This window comes from Vigna unguiculata, chromosome 5 (assembly GCF_037176805.1).
Source record: "Vigna unguiculata cultivar grain cowpea cultivar isolate G323 ecotype 2 chromosome 5, ASM3717680v1, whole genome shotgun sequence".
NCBI classification, from domain to species: domain Eukaryota; kingdom Viridiplantae; phylum Streptophyta; class Magnoliopsida; order Fabales; family Fabaceae; genus Vigna; species Vigna unguiculata.
In genome coordinates, this window is record NC_140796.1 from 40,907,206 (window position 1) to 40,922,599 (window position 15,394).

At 37.6% G+C, this 15,394-nt stretch overlaps 1 pseudogene; it reads left to right on the forward strand.

Annotated features, from left to right (window-relative positions):
- Positions 1-5,750: 5,750 nt before the first annotated feature.
- LOC146886438 (uncharacterized) lies at positions 5,751-7,293 on the forward strand (annotated as a pseudogene).
- The last annotated feature ends 8,101 nt before the right edge of the window (positions 7,294-15,394 follow it).

Genomic DNA, 15,394 nt, shown 5'->3' on the forward strand with positions numbered 1-15,394 from the left:
GGGAAATAACCGCAGTATTGAAATTGGTGTTAAACCTCCCAAGGTGAAGTAAAAATAATTCTTACACCTTAGCCTTAGTCCTTCTCTCATCAAGAATTAGCCAAGAAAGGAAAAAATAAAACTTTTAGTGTTACAAGCTTTCAAGTTAAAGATTTAAAAAAATGACTATTATCTTTGTGATCTATTATATCTTTATTATTACCATTCTTATGGTATGCTTCTTATATTTAGGTATTTGAAGATAGACACTGTAGTTTTTGTGATCCTGATATACCCAGGTAATTGGTCTGTTTTGGTCTAAGATTTGTAGTGATCCTTTTTGGTATGCTTCTCAATTATCCTTTTTGGTTTCTCTTCCCCTTTTCATAGGGCAGACAAAACCATGTTGCAATTTATAGTGTTAACCAGTTTTATGTCATCTTTGTCTCAATCACAACTATACATACCTACATCTTCTCATACAATACATTTTTTCATACCTTATCATTTCTTTTGTGACTACACATCTATCTTGGAGTTCAATAAAATTGTCTTTAGACTGAGTGAGTACTTTGCTGTTCTAAATAACCTTTGTAAACAAACTAAGAATATTCAATCAAACTGATCGATCAACATTGTATTACTACAAGAGCAAAGAAAGAAATGAAAAGGGAGACCAATTCCTGCCAAACTGACTTAATTGTAACAGTTGCAGTTATCTAGTAATCAAATAGAAAGTATCCATTATAGGATTTCTATTATTAGGATCCACATTTCTAAAGTTGGTGCAATGACCTGCTATGAAATATTGGTAACTGGAAAACTAATTATGGTAGTTAAATGGACTCTTGACAAGGTTATCCCACTAATAGATTTATCAGATTTAGTAACATTTTTTTTGTTATAATTTATCGTAAATGTTACCTTATAAATGGCTATAGTAATATTTTTAAAAAATGTTATCATAAACAATTAAAAATGTTACTATAAATATTGTTACTATGATATTGTAACATTTTTAAATAAATGTTACTATAAATAAGTAATTAATTTTCATTTTTTTTACCTTGTAAAATTTTAAAATGATAACAATAATTTTATTATAACATTGAAATATTTAATATTTATTTAATATTTAATATTTTAAATTAATATTTTAATTTATTTTAAAGTAAATTTAAGTAATATTATAATTTATTTAATAATAAATTTAAATTAACAACAAACCTTAAACATTGTTTTCGATTATTTAAATTTTACGTTGTTACAAATCAATTTTAAATTAATATTTTAATTTATTTAAAAATAAATTTAAAATAATATTATAATTGATTAAAAACAAATATTAAAAGTTAATTTCAGACATCCCAATCGAACCCCCGCATGTTTATGTTTCAGTTTCTTAACTTAATTTTAAAGTAACATTATAATTTAAAAGTAAACATTGATTTCAGATTTAGGCTATACAGTAACAAAGTGTTCAATGTAAGGCCCAGTTTTCTACTCTAAAGTTTTAAGGGTTGTCTTAAGCTATTGGGCCTAAAGGCTGGTCCAAGGGATAAAACTACCCCAAAGTCTGCCCTAATTGATTCATTGTGCACTTTCAGAACCTGCTCCCTTGGTGCTTAGAGCCGCAGCCGTCACTCCGCTAGGGTTCAGTCTTGGAACTCCGTCGCACTTGTTCGAGCCAGTTTCGTTCCACGTAAGTTGCATCCCATCCCATACCTTTCTTGTTTAGCATAGTTGCTTCGAGTTCCAAATAGAGTCGTACTAAGTAGCTTCGTGCCTCTCTGTTCTTGTGTTTCCAGTTCGCTAAACCACCCTAGGAACTACTACGTTTCTCTGTTCGCACCTAGGAACCCAGCTGTTAGCCCTTCTCCAGGTAAGGGAAGCTAGGGTTCGCCCTATCGTTGTGTGTATTCAGTTTATGCTACTATTTTACCGTTATAATATGCTTGGTGTGCAAATATGAATGTGTGAGCGACATTGTTGAACCATGTGTGGACAGTTGTGTGTTTGTATGCGCGAGAACAGTGGTGAACTCTGGTTTTCTCACCTAAGCGAGTATGTCTCGCCTAGGCGAGATCAACAGAAGCTCGCCCAAGCTGCTTCACTCAAGAGATCACTCAGGCGACCCATGTTGTTCCTGAGCAAGCAAGCATCTCGCCCAAGCGAGAGGGGTCTCGCCCAAGCGAGCACTAGAGCAGATTTGACATTTTACTTCGCCTTATAGGCCTCGGTTATAGCGAAACCGAAGCCTATAAGGAGGCGGTGGCATTTTTGCAATTTCGTCCAACTATATTGCCTCGGGTGAATGCAAAACCGGTGCAGTAAGAGGTTTTAGGCCTCGGTTGCAAAAGAACCGAAGCCTATAAGGCAGCCCAGTAACCAAAATTTCAAAAATGTCATCAGCGTCAGCACTTTTGGCCTCGGTTATTAATTGAACCAAGGCAATATGAAGAGGTTTTTGGCCTCGGTTAAAAAAGAACCGAGGCCTATAAGTCAGCCAATAACCCTAATTTCAAAATGTCACCTACGCCTCCACATTTGGCTTCGGGTCTTTATTGACCGAGGCCATAAAGGGACTTTTGGCCTCGGTTATTAATTGAACTGAGGCAATATGAAGAGGTTTTTGGCCTCGGTTAAAAAAGAACTGAGGCCTATAAGTCAGCCAGTAACCCTAATTTCAAAAATGTCACCTGCGCTGCCACATTTGGCTTCGGGTCTTTATTGACCGAGGCCATAAAGGGACTTTAGGCCTCAGTTATTAGTTGAACCGAGGCCATATGCCCTATTTAGGTTCCCAAATTCGCGACTTCGCATTGTTCACCTTCGTCCCTGAGCGAAAACTTTGTGCGCGGTGGATGCATTCTCGTCTTCATTTTCTCGTGCGGTGGTGTTTGGTTCGTCATTGGTGAAGGAGGTGTGCTCGCGGCTCACGGCAAAGGCGTGATTTGGTGGTCATTGTCTTCCTTTGTCTGCGGTGGTGATGGCGGTGGAGTGGTAGGGTTGCCCGCAACAGTGGATTGAAGTTATGCTTCGAACGGCGGTGGAGGTGCTGGATCTCTAGATCTCTTGGCTCTACTGGTTCATGGTGGTTTGTCATCGTCGCATTCAGACCAGTGAGCGTCGTGGTGAGTTGCTCGTTCAGTGCTAGTGAAGGTCTGGCTGCGACAGCGTTTGCCGACGCTCTCGGTGGCGAGGACGAGCGCAACAGTGCTAATGGTGGTGCGAGCGAAGTACCCCTATGGCTTCGGGTCCCAGGGAACCGAGGCAGAAAAGTACCCCCTATGGCTTCGGTTGACACCCGAGGCCAAAAACCACCCTTTTTTGCCTCACCCCAATATGCCTTGGTTCTGGAACCGGGGCAGAATATCAAAAACAACCGGGGCCAAAAGCCCTTACTGCACTAGTGGAGAGGGGTCTCTTTTTGGCTCCAAATACCACATTCTAGATCCTTTTTCCCTTCATTTTTCTAGACCACTTAGCTATGCTTTTCTACTATAAATAGAGAGCTTAAGACTCTCTTTTTTTTCATTCATGAATATAGTAGAGAAACTCTGTTGAGATGACTCCAGACTCCTCTCTTTTTGTGAATCAACTTAGGCTAGAGTTCTCCTTCTTGGTTTCCTCTAGCCCCCTTCGTTGAGTGTTGACCCAACCTCACTTGAGAGCTTCTCCAAACACCATTGTCGCACAACTTCTCCTCCCATCTTCTAGCTTTCGCACCTTCATCCTTCTCCATGGAAGCCTCATCAATTTCGCATGGCTTCTCCTTGGTTTCCTTACTCTTGAAGACAGACCATCATGTGGTATCTAGAGCCTTGGTTGATCAAGCTTGACGTCAAGAGATAAGTTCATTTTCCTTGTGGTTTTTCTTTCATTTTCGTGTTGTTCATTACTTCCTTTGATTGTCTTGTTGTTTTTCTTGTTTTCACTTCATTGGTTATATGGTTCTTATCATTGTTCCTTTGGAACCATTCGGCCATTGTGCCTAAGAGCTCAACCATGGTGAATTTGTGTGCCTTTTACATTTTTGTTTGAGTCTTGTTCATTTTCTATTTCATATATTTGAGTCATTTTAATTATCTCATCCATATATTTTGTTTAGAGTAATGTGTAGTTCAATTATGTCTTAAATTCCTTTGTTTAAGCTTTCCATTTTATGTGTTTATAGTCTATTTTTACTATTGTTTTGTTGCTGTTTTGCTGCTATTTTTTGGTTCATAAATACACCTTTTCTTCTCCCTTGGAGCCTTGGAAATGAACCTTCACATCTAGATAACCTTTGTTATCTTAATGTCCAATGGAAATTTTCCTTGTACTTGCTTAATCACCTAAGTTTCATTTTCATTTCTAGTGTGCTTTGTGTGCTTTTCATTTTCGCATTTGAGTTCATACTTGTTAATTAGTTCTTTGCAAGTTCTTTAGAGTTAATTTCCATTGTGTTTCCTTGAGTTTCATAATCTTCTTTTGATTCCTTTAATTTTCCTTCTCTTTTGTTTCTATTAAAATGCAAATGATCAAGCATAGTGTAGTGGTGATTCTGATTTGTAGTGGAAACTAGCTGCTGTAAGAGCCATAAAAAAAGAAAGAAAAAGAGCACAAAAAGAGTACAAGCAAGTGGCAAAAATAATCAAAAGAAAATATCAAAATAAAGTGGCAAAAGAAGTACACTAGGATCACTACCATCACTTAAGTTTGAGAGCATTATTTTGTTGCATTTTACTGTTGTTCCAGTTCATGTCTGTCTGCACACTTTCTGTATTTGTTTTATCACAAAAAATTAGCTATTGCAAATCTAGATCTGATTTTTGCCTCTCTTAGTTAAAACATAGACGCAGAAAAGAAAACAAAAATCATTGAAAAATGTTGAGAAATGAAAAAATGATAAATCGTTGAAGTAGAGGCTGAATTTGACGTTTTTGGACTGGCAGTGGCTGAAAATTCAAATTTTGTGCAGATTTCTAGCTTGTTTTTGGTTTTTTTTAATCCATTCTAGTGTCATTCTTTAGGTAATTCATTTGAGTGCTTAACTTGTTTCTTTGCCTTATTTCTAGTTTGTCTTTCTTTGTTAAATCTTTGAGTATGTTTCATCTATATTCCATTTGAGTTTAGCTCTTCTTTCATTTAAACTTTTCTTGTTTTTCCTTATTGGCTTCTTTGGTTTACATTCTTGGTGAAAGATTTCTTTGGAGGTAACCAAATACTCAAGGTAGCATCCTAGGAGGTGGAAACCAAAGTGGAACTCCAAGCTACAAGTGAAGTTCACAAAGGAGAAAATTCAAAGCAAACACTTGAGTGAGACAAAAGAAGAAAGAAAAGAGTGGAGTGAAACACTTGAAGACTTTTAAAGTTTGCACAAATTTGTGATTATTCATTTGAGTTGTATTTGTTCAAGTTTTCTTTCTTGTATCTCTTTGGACTAATTAAGTGTCTTGGGGGAGCCTTAGGTGTTCTCTCATCTCTTAATTACAACCTTCTTAAATAGTAAAAGCGCTAGTAGACGGTGAGTATGTCTTGCAACATCAAGCCTCACCAAAGTAGGCCGCATAGTTAGACTCCAAATCTTTTTTGTTTTTGTTGCTTAATTATTAATGTGTGTCTAATTCTATTTTAGAAGTTTTGTGCAACATTCTTTGAATTACTTTGGCAAGGAAAGACTTGGTATGCAAGCAATCCAAGTGATTCACCTCTCTTTCGTGGAAGATAATTCAAGAAGTTTGCTATTTATTTCTTCTTTAGAATTTCTTAGTTAGCTTTTAGTAATCATGGCTAGTCAACCCTCCCTACATAGTGCAAGTGATTATGGGGATTCAATTCATAGTTTAAAAAATGTTTCTCAACAACTCAAATCACTTAAACTATGGAGACAACAAGAGGCAATTTACAAGGTGAAAGATCAATTGGAAAAAGATGGCCAAATTGCTCTCTTGGAGGAACAAATCAAAGCTTTAAAGAAAAGAGATGAGAAAATCCAAAATAAGCTAAAAAGTAGGAGTAATTCTAGCAAAGGGTCTAGAAGTGGAGCTTCAATATATGGGGAAGAGGAAGGATTAAGATTAGGAGAATATTATCAACAACCTTCCCACATTAGGAGACAAAGAAAAAACCCTACTCTTAGAGAAGTTAAAGTAGACTTGCCTCACTTTCAAGGCAAGGATGATGTTGAAGCTTATTTGGATTGGGAGATGAAGGTTGAGCAACTCTTTGCTTGCCATCAAGTTAGTGAAGAAAGGAAAGTGCCTCTAGCTACCCTAAGCTTTCAAGGGTATGCTATGTATTGGTGGACTTCTATAGTCCAAGAGAGGCTAAGAAGTAATGGACCTTCAATTGAATATTGGAATGATCTTAAGTCAGTCCTTAGGAGGAGGCACATTCCCTCCTACTACAATAGGGAGCTCATGACCAAGCTCCAAAGACTCCAACAAAGAAATATGTTTGTAGAAGAATATAGACAGAAAATGGAGTTACTTATGATGAGGGCGGGAATAATTGAGGAAGAGTCCATTACCATTTTTAGATTCTTAAGTGGCTTAAACCTTGATATAAGAGATAGAGTTGAGCTTCTACCTTACCAAGATTTGAATGATTTAGTGCAAATATACATTAAGGTAGAACAACAAAATTTGAGAAAATCTTTTTCAAAAAGAAATCAAGCTCAAACTAACTCTTATGTTAAGAAGGATTTTAAGAAAGAAGAGAAAAAGGAAGAGCCACCTAGGAATCTAGGAAAAGGTAAAGACAAAGAGGGGAGTGCATAATCACACACTCGGACAAGTGAAATCAAATGTTTCAAATGTCTTGGTAGAGGTCACATAGCATCTCAATGCCCCACCAAAAAGACCATGATTCTTAGGGGTGTTGATAGATATACCAGCGAGGATGAAAATGAAAGTGAGAGTGGAAGTAAGGAATCCAATGAGTCTAATATAGAAAATGTTCACCCTTATGATGGGGACCTTTTGATGGTTAGAAGGATCCTCAACAATCAACCTAGTTCACAAGCACTAACATAAAGAGAGAACATATTTCGCACAAGGTGTAAAATTTTGGAAAACACTTGTTCTCTAATTGTGGATAGTCGCTCGTGTTGTAACTGCTGCAGTAATGGTTGGTTGACAAGTTATCTTTGACTGTCTTACCTCATCCAAAACCTTACAAACTTCATTGGCTTAACGAAAATGGGGATTTGGCAGTCAATCATCAAGTAAAGGTCAAGTTTTCCATAGGAAAATATGAAGATAGTGTGTTATGTGATATAGTACCTATGGAAGCTTGATATATCTTATTGGGGAGACCTTGGCAATTTGATAAGAAAACCATGCACAATGGTCTCACCAACGAGATTACCTTTACTCACAAGGCTAAAAAGTTTGTTTTTCATCCTCTTTTGCCATCACAAGTGGCCGAGGATCAACTTCAAATGAAGAACAAAAGAGAAAAAGAGAAAGATGAGAACAAAAAAAAAAGTCCTCAAAAAGTCCAAAAGCTAAATAAAGATGAATCTGAGGTGGGAGAGATTGGTGTTCCTTCTCCCAAGGTCATTCAAAATGAGAACATTTTAACCATGAAATCTTTAAATCAAGTTCTCAATATTAAACAACCTTCATGCCTCCTACTGTGTAAAGGAACATTCACATGTACTGCCACATCTCTTGAGCTTAAGAATCTACCTCCTAAAATTGAAAATCTTTTGAAAGAGTTTGAGGATATATTCCCTAAGGAAGGGCCTGTTGGGCTTCCTCCCTTTAAAGGAATTGGACATCAAATAGATTTAGTGCCTGGGGCTAGTGTACCAAATAGACCAACCTATTGGACAAATCCTCAAGAAACAAATGAGATAGAGTCTCAAATCCAAGAGTTGTTGGAGAAGGGTTGGGTTTAAAAGAGCCTTAGCTCTTGTGTTGTGCCTGTTTTGTTAGTACCAACAAAGGATGGGAAATGGAGAATGTGTTGTGATTGTAGAGCCATAAATAACATCACCATTAAATATAGGTATCCCATTCTTAGACTTGATGACATGCTTGATGAATTGCACGTGTCCCTCATGTTTCCTAAAATTGATTTAAAGAGTGGTTATCACCAAATAAGAATCAAAGAATGTGATGAGTGGAAAACCGCTTTTAAGACCAAATTTGAATTATATGAGTGGTTGGTGATGCCCTTTGGGCTTACTAATGCACCTAGCACATTCATGAGGCTAATGAATCACGTTCTTAGAGAGTGCATAGGAAAGTTTGTGGTTGTCTACTTTGATGACATTTTGATCTATAGCAAGAGCTTGCATGAGCACATAGACCATATGAGGTCTGACCTTACCATCCTTAGGATAAATAGTTTGTTTGCAAATAAAGAGAAATGTACTTTTTGTGTAGATAGTGTTATTTTCTTAGGTTTTGTAGTAAATAAAAATGGGGTCCATGTTGACCCTACAAAAATAAAGGCCATCCAAGAATGGCCTACTCCTAAAAATGTTGGAGAGGTTAGGAGCTTCCATGGTTTGGCAAGCTTTTATAGGAGGTTTGTTCCTAACTTCTCTACTTTGGCTTCACCCCTCAATGAACTTGTTAAGAAAGATGTATCTTTTAATTTGGGTGAAAAACAAGAGTCTGCTTTTCAGCAACTCAAGGAAAAGCTCATCAATGCACCCATTCTAGCTTTACCAAAATTTTCAACAACCTTTGAGCTAGAGTGTGATGCATCCGGTGTAGGAATAGGTACTGCGTTGTTTCAAGGAGGGCACTCAATTGCTTATTTCAGTGAAAAACTTCATGGTGCCTCCCTCAACTATCCCACCTATGATAAGGAATTGTATGCCTTAGTTAGGGCCCTTCAAACTTGGGAACACTACCTTGTGTCCAAAGAGTTTGTCATTCATAATGACCATGAGTTGCTAAAATATTTGAAGGGCCAACACAAGTTGAATAAAAGACATGCTAAGTGGATGGAATTCTTGGAACAGTTTCCTTATGTGATAAAGTACAAGAAGGGCAAAAGTAATGTGGTGGTTGATGCTTTGTCTAGAAGGCACACCTTGTTTTCAAAATTGGGAGCCTAAATTCTTGGATTTGATCACATTCTAGAAACGTATAATCAAGACTCTGGGTTTTCCTCTACTTATGCTAAATGTATGAAAAGACCTCAAGGAGGTTTCTATGTGAATGAGGGGTATTTGTTTAAAAAAGGAAAAATTTGTATTCCTCAAGGTTCACAAAGAAAACTCCTTGTTCAAGAAACACGTGAAAGGGGATTAATGGGTCATTTTGGGATAGAAAAAACCCAAGGTCTTTTAAAAGAGAAATTCTTTTGGCCCCTTATGAGGAAGGATGTCCAAAGGCATTATAATATATGTATTTCATGCTTACAATCTAAGTCTAAAACAATGCCTCATGGATTATACACCCCCTTGCTTGTTGCTTCAGCCCCTTGGGAAGATATAAGTATGGATTTTGTCTTAGGACTCCCAAAAACACAAAGGGGTTTTGATTACATTTTTGTGGTGGTAGATCGTTTTAGCAAAATGACACATTGTATACCCTGCCACAAAGTGGATGATGCTAGCAACATTGCTAGGCTTTTCTTTAGAGATGTGGTCAAGCTTCATGGTATACCCCGCACCATAGTTTCTGATAAAGATACTAAGTTCCTTAGCCATTTTTGGAAAACTCTTTGGTCAAGGGTATGAACTAAACTCAATTTCTCTACTTCATGTCACCCACAAACTGATGGGCAAACTGAAGTTGTTAATATATCTCTGTCTACTATGCTAAGGGCAATTTTGAAAGGAAACCACAAATCTTGGGATGAATACCTTCCCCATATTGAGTTTGCCTACAATAAAGTAGTTCATAGGACTACTAAGATCTCTCCATTTGAAGCTGTCTATGGCTTTAATCCTCTCACTCCTATGGATTTGTTACCACTTCCTACACTTTATGATTTTATTCATAAAGAAGGGGTGGCAAAATCTGATTTTGTCAAGAAAATGCATGAGAGGATTAAAAGACAAATCCAGCAATAAACCGAGCGGTATGCTAAGTACAACAATAAGGGGAAGAGGGAAATGATTTTTGAAGAAGGGGATTGGGTGTGGCTACACCTTAGGAAAGATAAATTTCCTAAGAAAAGGAAGCCTAAACTTAGCCCTAGAGGTGATGGTCCCTTTAAAGTGCTAAAAAGACTCCATGATAATGCATATAGGTTAGAGTTGCCTGAGGAATATGATGTACATGCCACCTTTAATGTTGTTGACTTAATACCTTTTGCAAGTGGTACATATGATGAGGCAGAAATTTCAAATTTGAGGACAAATCTTTCTCAAGAGGGAGGGAATGATGAGATGCCTCTATCCAAGGGACCTACAACCAGAGCAATGGCTAGGAGGATACAAGAGGAATGGACCTCCAATGCACATACAAGGCCCAAGATGAACTTCACATGGTTCCTTTTCTTTTTCTTCAATTTCCCTTCCTTCTACAGTTTATATTTCTTCTTTTTCTATTCTTTCTATTTCTATTTTCTCCTTCAGCCTGTGTTGATCCTTACTGGTTTGTCTTGGTGTCATAAATTTCAACTTCATTTCATGTCCATCACGCCTTAAATAAAGGGAACTTCATCAAGTATGAGCATTTTAAAATGAAGCCATGCCCATTTCAAAAGAAGATGACAAGAGTTCGTGGGAGGAATATCACATAATACTTCTTTCACACATTGTCCTGTACTAAATTTGATTCTTGCTTGATTCGGGTGAAAGCTTGTTGGTAACTGGACTTTCTCCACCAATCTTTGGCTTACAACATTGTTGTCGCTTTCGTAAACGAATGCAACTAAACATGGGTGGCCTTCGATTAAACACCTTGTTTCTCTACTACCTTTTCCATCATCTTTTTCTTTACTTCCTTTTCTTTTTCTTCAATTTCCCTTCCTTCTACAGTTTATTTTTCTTCTTTTTCTATTCTTTCTTTTTCTATTTTCTCCTTAAGCCTATGTTGATCCTTACTGGCTTGTCTTGGTGTCATAAATTTCAACTTCATTTCATGTCCATCATGCCTCAAATAAAGGGAACGTTCATCAAGTATGAGCGTTTTAAAATGAAGCCATGCCCATTTCAAAAGAAGATAACAAGAGTTTATGGGAGGAATATCACATAATACTTCTTTCACACATTGTCCTGTACTGAATTTGATTCTTGCTTGATTTGGGTGAAAGCTTGTTAGTAACTGGACTTTCTACATTAATCTTTGGCTTACAACATTGTGTTCGCTTTCGTAAATGAATGCAACTAAACATGGGTGGCCTTCGATTAAACACCTTGTTTCTTTACTTCCTTTTCCATCATCTTTATCTTTTCTTCCTGTTCTTTTTCTTCAATTTCTCTTCCTTCTGCAGTTTATATTTCTTCTTTTTCTATTCTTTCTCTTTATATTTTCTCCTTCAGCCTATATTGATCCTTACTGGCTTGTCTTGGTGTCATAAATTTCAACTTCATTTCATGTCCATCACACCTCAAATAAAGGGAACGTTCATCAAGTATGAGAGTTTTAAAATGAAGCCATGCCCATTTCAAAAGAAGATGACAAGAGTTTGTGGGAGGAATATCACATATTTCTTCTTTCACACATTGTCTTGTACTGAATTTGATTCTTGCTTGACTTAAGTGAAAGCTTGTTGGTAACTGGACTTTCTCCACCAATCTTTGGCTTACAACATTGTTGTCGCTTTCGTAAACGAATGCAACTAAACATGGGTGGCCTTCGATTAAACACCTTGTTTCTCTACTACCTTTTCCATCATCTTTATCTTTTCTTCCTTGTATTTTGGGCTTCGTAGAATAGGGTTTTGTTTGGGCCATGTATTGGGCCTTAGAGGGTTTTTGGGCCTTGAAGAGAATTGGGCCAAAGAAGAGTTGGGCTTGAAATTAGCCCAACAAGAGGGAAGGCGCATTTCAAGAGGATCTAGATCCTTTTTGCTCAAAGCTTGGTCACCAAGCTTCTCTTATGCGCCTAGAAGCAAGTTCCTTGTGACTTGCTTAGGTGGCAAGTCACACTTGCCTCATGCTCTCTTTTTGGATCCAAATACCACATTCTAGATCCTTTTTCCCTTCCTTTTTCTAGACCACTTAGCTATCCTTTTGTACTATAAATAGAGAGCTTAAAACTCTTTTTTTTTCATTCATGAATATAGTAGAGAAACTCTGTTGAGATGACTCCAGACTCCTCTCTTTTTGTGAATCAACTTAGGCTAGAGTTCTCCTTCTTGGTTTCCTCTAGCCCCCTTCCTTGAATGTTGGCCCAACCTCACTTGAGAGCTTCTCCAAACACCATTGCTGCACAACTTCTCCTCTCATCTTCTAGCTTTCGCGCCTTCATCCTTCTCCATGGAAGCCTCATCAATTTCGCATGGCTTCTCCTTGGTTTCCTTACTCTTAAAGATGGACTCATCACCCACTGAGCCATTTGTGGTACCATGTCCCTCTTGAATTTGTTGTGGAAGGCATTGATGAGTTCCTTTTTGTAAGGAATGACGAAGATCTTCAAAATGTCATTCAGTGGCACTCAATGATGGTCTCTACGGCGACAATATCTTTTTATGTTAACTTCATGAAAGTTGAGAAGCGTGACAACTTTGTACCTATTTAGTTCTTTTTTTATGTTTTAACATTGGTCTTTAAGATCATTGAACTTGTTGAATTTATCGAAAGAAATTGTTGTTTGCTATTTAGCAATGAAGCATTTGAAATGATTAAGTTTTTCCATTACTGATCTTTGAAATTGTGTTAAAAATGGTAAACTCTTACAAACACATAAGCACGACCTATTCCATATGTAATAAAATATTAAACTACATCTTTGTCCTTTTAATCACCATAGTGGTGTCTAGTTCCACACCGTGGTCGACGCCTATTTCTCGTGGGGTTCCTCCTACGCACTTCAAGTCTAGGTTATTTTACGTGTGAAGGTTGTGATTCGTGTTCCTCCTCAGCTTGATGATCATCATGTGCAGCAGATGATTATGCTTTTGCATATGGATTGTGGACGTAGTAAATTGAGTCTTGTTGAGGCTGATCCAAACCTTCTAGGAAATTTGGAATTTGGGGATATGTACCACGGTTGTGCAGAAGGTGGTGTTTCAACATAAGTTGCAAACATACTTCGTATGCCTAGTTCTGAGTTTGAAGAAACTGAATTCCTCATTCCCTCTATACCTCGTGGTGGAGGTGGAGTGTTTAAGTCATACCTAGTTTGTCGTGGTCGAGGGATATTTGTCGATGTCGATGCACGATGCATTCTAGGATCATTTAACATTTGTGGAACTAACAAATATAAACATGAGTTTGAAATGTACCATGACATGTACTCCCTTGTGTGTTGAAGGGGCCCAAGCATCAGTAATTCATTCAACGTTAGGTCATATCGGTTATTCCATACATTTATCCATTGCGCATGTCTAGTAACCCAGTTCTCATCTTGTCTCCCCCTCATGTCTAATTTATGTAGATGATCAAGGTTGTTGGGTTCTTCAGGGATTTCTTGTGGTATTCGAAATTATAACTTCACCTTGTCCGACTAGTGTCATTCCACAATGGCAAAACAAATTAAATTTGTGCATAACGTTCATATTGCTTGGTCCCGATATGCTTCAACATCAATAATAGAGCCCAAACCCTCATAAGGAACCCAAATAAACTATAACAATAATTGAAAAATGTTAGTCATTCATTTAGAACCATTTATCGTTATACAAATGTTAAATGTTACCTGATTTTGTTGCATGTGATCTATCCTTGCCTGGTATCCGACTAAATCATTGTGGGGACATTTTTGTAGTTCAATACTCGATCACCGCTCCATTGGCAAACTAACGGGAAAGTTGGTGGAACTCTTGAGAAACTAGGTCTACCTACAACATCCTTAAACGTGTTTAGTGAAGATGAGGACAATATACTTTTTTATCAACATGATGACCATGACCAAACCCTAGATGTGCACCCCATACAACAACAACACCCTCACCCTCAGACACATGTCCCCTATAACCTACCACAACACTTCGAATTATATGAAGAATATAACCAAACCCCACACCAGGAATTCCCAAACGCATATGACCACTACACAATATTGCATGACAACTTTGAGCACGATGTTGGTACACTGACCCAAGGAATGAGGTTCCAAACAAAGGAACAACTTTTAGATACTTTAAATGGGTACCACAAAACAAACCATTGCACCTATAAAACCACACACACAAACACAACAAGGTTGAGGGTGCAATGTGTACAACAAGTGTGTCCTTGGAAATGTCAGGCAATATTACGTACAAGGGACCAAATGTGGGAAATTAGAAAGGTTGAAGGTGTGCACACATGTGCCACACAACTCATAACGCAAGACCACAGGCACCTGGGCTCAAGAATAATATCTCAACATGTAAGATAAATGGTGGAGTCAGACCCAGCCACACCAATTGCAACAATAATTTCTTCCATCCAGACCTTTATGGGATATAACACAACCTACAACAAGGCATGATTAGCCAAACAGCAAGCAATTGAAGATATGTACGAAAACTGGGAACAGTCTTACAACTGATTGTCATGCCTACTACAAGCCATGCAAACTTATTTGCCTGGGTTTGTATACAAGTTGAAAATAAGTCCAATTACAAATGAGGAGGAAGTCCTAGAAAACCAACAACACTTTCGAAGAGTGTTCTGGACATTCAAACCATGCATTGATAGCTTCCCATTTTGCAAACCAATAGTGCAAGTGGATGGAACCTTCCTTTACGGAAGGTATAGGGGCACTCTTCTAGTAGTTGTTGCACAAGATGGGAGAAATAACATTTTCCCCATTGCATTTGCTATAGTAGAGGGTGAAATCGCCGAAGCTTGGTTTTTTTTCCTTAAAAACCTAAGGACACATGTTATGCCTCAACAAAATTTATGCTTAATGTCAGACTGCCACAATTCAATCAGTGCAGCATTCAACAGACCCAGTAGTGGCTGGACTGAAGGGAACTGCGTGCAGGTGTTTTGTATTTGACACATTGCACAAAATTTTACAAAAAGATTCAAGAATACAACTCTGAAAAAGTTCCTCGTCAATATGGGTAAGTTATTACATGTAAATTTGTCTTTTTCATTTTTTTGGCTTTTAATTATTCATACCCATTATTAGAAAATAATTTGTTCTTATAATTATATTTGTAGCGTACACGTTGTAACTACTACTACAACAACATTAGAGAAGACAACCCAGAAGCAGCAGCTTCGATAGACTAAATTCCAAGGGAGCAGTGGTGTCGTGCATATGATCAAGGAAGAAGGTAGAGTCACGTAACAACAAATCTGGCTGAAGCAATAAATTCTGTCCTGAAGTAGACAAGGAATTTGTCATTTCATCCATAG